Source organism: Hirundo rustica, chromosome 3 (assembly GCF_015227805.2).
Source record: "Hirundo rustica isolate bHirRus1 chromosome 3, bHirRus1.pri.v3, whole genome shotgun sequence".
Taxonomy (NCBI): Eukaryota; Metazoa; Chordata; class Aves; order Passeriformes; family Hirundinidae; genus Hirundo; species Hirundo rustica.
The window spans coordinates 43646702-43651305 of NC_053452.1; the positions used below are offsets into that span (position 1 = coordinate 43646702).

At 48.9% G+C, this 4604-nt stretch overlaps 1 long non-coding RNA gene across 1 annotated transcript; it reads left to right on the forward strand.

The window, feature by feature from the left end:
- Positions 1-307: 307 nt before the first annotated feature.
- Positions 308-2714, forward strand: LOC120750630 (uncharacterized). Its single transcript, XR_005700077.1, has 2 exons — positions 308-1716; positions 2405-2714. It is a non-coding gene; the product is annotated as an uncharacterized LOC120750630 (long non-coding RNA).
- The last annotated feature ends 1890 nt before the right edge of the window (positions 2715-4604 follow it).

A 4604-nucleotide genomic window follows, 5' to 3' on the forward strand; every position in this document is an offset into this window, starting at 1 on the left:
CTGCTGTAAGATGCAGGACTGGCACCGGGCCACCATATGGGGAACTGTGAGGCATGTGAGCTCCTGCGCTGGAAGAAACATCCCAAAGCCATAGAAACAGCCTCTGAACCCATCACCCAGAGGCTGACTCTAGCCCAGCAGTGATGGTCTGAAGGACTGATCTTTCAGAACTCATCATTTCAGCAGCACTCCCTTACTGCTGTGAGATAGGGAGCAGGTTACAGCACAGGTGTCTCTGTTTTGCCCCCAAAATTTATGCTCTCTCAGTGACAGATGGGCTCTCAGATGCAGCCTTTAAATGGTGGAGATTTTAAATCCCTTGCTTGTAGCAAATGCTGTACCAGCCTCTTGGGTGTCCTCCAGGGACAAAAGAAGGAGAGGAAGGTGCACCTGGGATTGAAAAAGGAATATGAGCAGATACAACAGCAAAAAGGTAATCCTGACCAGTGGCCAGATGGCTGACCCAGAGCTCCAGAGGGAAGGGAGCATGAGCTGAGAGCAGCTCTGGGCAGCCATGTGAGCTTGAGATAAGACTGAAGAAAAGTGTGTGGGCCCAGATACATCTCCATCTCCTGTGTCTCCCTGAATGGGTGCACTCGGGCTGCCTCCTGCCTTGACTCGTGGAGGTGGCACCCTGCAGGTGTTACTGAGAGCACAAACTCAACAATGTTGTGATTGTGTTGGACTCTGCCACTTGGAGCATGATGCAGGTCTGCCTTGATGACCTTTTTGGGAGAAAGATCCCACCACAGGGTGAACTGCCTCAATCCCTGTGTATCCTTTCTTTCAGGGGAACTTCATAAATGACACAAGTTACTGCTTACATTCAAAACCCAGGCACTTTCAGACTGGGCTTCTTTGTTTTGAATCATCCCCTTTAAGCATGGTGAAGGAGAGGTGGATGCAGGTGCCCACAGTGGCCCCAAGCCTTTAGCAGAGCCTTTAGGTTGGAGGGAATACATGTGGATTTTTAGAGAGCAGCCAGCTCTGGATTTACTTCCCATTCACTAGCCTCTTGGGAAAAAGAGATGTGGTGAGCAGTCCCCTCCACCTGTGCCCACACCCCACTGCTTGTAAGGAGCTGTGGGAAACCCACATACATCATGAAAACACTCAGACTGTAGCTGGGAGCGGGGTTCCTGCACTGCCCATGTTGCTGCACATCTGGAAGCCAGCTCCTTGCCTTGGCCGTGGGGCAGGCAGCTGCTGAGCAGAGACCCAGGGGTCAGCAGTGAGCCTGCTGGTCACCGGGGCTGCTCAAGCAGGAGGTAAAAAGGGGAATGTCTCCCAATTCTCCTGCCTCTTACTCAGCTGGCACTTACACTTGGATTTTTCTCAGACTGAGTAGGCTGCCTGCAAAGTGCTGCTGGGGCAGCACCTTGACAATTCCCCCATTGCTGCAAGCTGTAAGATCTGTTCCTTGCTGGGACCCACTTCAACAGTGGTGTGCAACCTTGCAACCTTATGGGGCCAGGAAAAGAAGAGCTGATACCAGTATGGACTTTATTCTTTGCTGCTGTAACCGTTTAAGACTGGGAGCTGAGCTGTGTTCACACCGTGTGGCATGAACAGCAGCCCCACTGCGTCTCCAGTCCAAGACTCAGGACTGCAGAAGCCCGAAGACACTCAGGGCTGGGAAATGCCTCTCCCTGCTCCTGGCCACATTCCTAGCACACAACCCAAGGAGCTACATCTCTCTTTTCATCTTTTAGCAAGGTGGGTGGAAAGCATGGACCTTTGTCAAGGCTCAGAGGAGCTGCTAACGCTGCTGTGAACTTCACTGCTGTGGGTGCTTGGGGGCACAGCCACTCAGGTGTAATAGCAAAAAGCTTCAAGCTGCTCCAAGAAAAATGTGAGATGTGCACAAATAACAGGATTTGTGATCAGAGCTGCCAGAGAGGGATTGCAGGACTTCCCAGCAGGCTGCAACTCCCAACAGCTGTGGTCAAGTTTCCCACCAGGATCAGACAGTTCTGGGAGACTTCTGCGGCCATGTGCACTACTGCTGACTAACCTGCCCCTAAGAGCATTTGAAGCAGCTCTTCTGATCCCTCTCCCATGACAGCATCACCCTGTGGGCAGCTGGTGTACACCTAAAAAGGATAATAGACCATGAAACCAAAGAGCCTGCATCTGCAGGATTAACCAGGCCACAATTAACAGCATGATGGTTTGTTTTGTGAGGTGATTGGGACAGCTACCACCAGTATTTGGCAAAGATTCACTTTGATCTTTCTAGACCTGTAAACTCTGCTTTCAGAGTTTGCAGGTCTAGAAAGATTGTGTTTTTCCCTAACGGGCAAAATTTTCTTCTGATTTGGAGTTTATGCTGTTAAACGCTTTAAAAACTCATTTCTCTTTAAGAAGCAGCTTATTTCTTTTCCCTGTTTTATTTCTCCTCCAGACTTTACCCAAGCAGACTCAGCAGCCCAGTTTCAGGCTCTGACAGCTCCTGATTCGGCTGGAAGCCAGTCTGAAAGATGTGTTGACACATAATTTTTCCATTTGCACTGCGTATAAACTGTCCACTATTCCCCTTATTGCCTGGAGCTCGGGAGAGGTGCAATGGCAAAGACTGCAAGTGAAAACCATGTGTAAACTACTCACTTGATTACCCAGTGTTTTCCTAGATCATATTCTGCAAAATAGCATCCATGCTTGTTTTTCATGACCTGCTACTTTTTGCATAAAGCTCAGGATATCTCTGCTCCTGACTTTGCTGTGGTTATTTCAGACAGAAATAAGGCTGTTTTCCAGCCCAGGCTGCTGTCCTCCCTGGTGGGAATGGTGCTCCCGTTCAAATGGGGGTAGTGGAGGAAGCTGGGACTCCTGGGGTTTGGTATCAATCAGTCATCTGTCGTGGATCTGGTCAGAAACTCTTGACCTACCTGGCCACCTGGTTTGCTACGTGTAGAAGAGCAATAATAAGATTAAGAGGAATAAACAAGATTTTCAGGGGGAAAGTGCTTCAAAAGGGAAAAGAGTGTTTAGAATTTCCGTGTTATGATTCAAATGGTGTCTTTATTTCATTTTTTAATGAAGGCAAAAATGCAGCAAAGTATGCAAGGGAGGAAATTATAATGTTAGTGGCCTCATAAATGTTGTACTTCCTCACTTAGGAATCATTTAATAACTGGCTAGTCTCAGTACATGGAAGTCTCTGCCATAAGGTATTGAAGCCAAAACTTATTAGGATTAAATTAATACTAATGTTTATACAGCGACACTGAGAATATCCAGAGCTGCTGTGTCGAGGACGGGGAATGACTCTTGTCTGGCACATCCACAGCTGCTTGGCTGTAGCTGGAGGGGTGAAGGCGGAGTTGCTCTTCATCCAGGACGGTCTCAGCATCCTGCAGCTGCTGGATGTCTCTGGAGCTGGTCTGGGATTCTGGGTCCTGTTGCCTGGCAGTGGCTGCTCTGTACATGTCAAGATTGGATTGTGGCAGGGCATGGGGAAGGTGCCTGGCACATCCAGGCTTTTGCATCAGCCTCAGGGGATGTGTGAAGCACAGTACCAGCTCTGCTGGGTGTCTCTGCACACTTCTGTCACAAGTCTTCTTACACAAGTGGTCCCCAGTTGGTTTCCAAGCCTTGCAGCTGCCCCTTCCCCTGGCATTATGGGATATACATGCAAACTGCTGGATTGGGAGGGTTGCGCTGTGAGGGAGAAACTTGAGCAGGAGTGTGAAGGTGCAGCTTAGCCCATACCACACGGGCTGCCTGGTGCTCCTTGTCATGACAGCATGAGTACTAAGCCTGTGTGGTCCAGTGACGAGGATGGGTGGAGGCAGCTGCTAACAACACTCTGTTAATCATGAAACACTGACACCTTGCAGGCTGCTGTGAAGATTAGGTGCCTCCTCTGAAGAGTGCGGAGTTTGGGGGGAGAAAAAAATGCAGAAAATGGGAACTCACAGACTGTGTGCCAGGATCTGGAGCCTGTCATACTGGCATTTCCTGTGTGATGCATGAGATGTGGATTAATGGCTGGGCAGTAGGTGTATGAGCACCCCAAGAGAAGTTTGGTTTTGCAAAAGGCAATCTCTTCCTGAGAGAGAAGCCATCAGAGAGCATCCACATAGCTCTGATGCAACTGTGTCTTTTTAAACTGGTGTCATGTTCAGCCCCAACTGGCAACTCAGTACTGTGCAGCCCTTGCTCAACCCCCTCATTCCTTGGTGGGATGGGGAGGAGAAACAGGAAAAAATAACAGGTAAAACTTGTGGGTTGAGAACAATCAATAGTAGAAATAAAGTAAAATATAATAATACCAATTATAACAATAACAACATATAATGACAGCAATAAAAATAAGAGGAAGAGAGAGATAAAACCCAAGAGAAACCAGTGCTGCACGGTGCAATTGCTCACCATCCACTCACTGATGCTCAGCCTACCCATGAGCTGTGATCAGTGGCTCCTGGGCAACCCCCCCACCCCCCCAGTTTATTTACTGGGCATGATGTCCTGTGGTGTGGAATATCCCTTTGGTCAGCTTGGGTCAGCTGTGCTGGCCGAGCTCTCTCAGCTCTCTCAGCTTCTGGTGCACCTGCTCCCTAGCAGAGCACGGGAAACGGACAAGTCCTTTATTAGAGTAATTA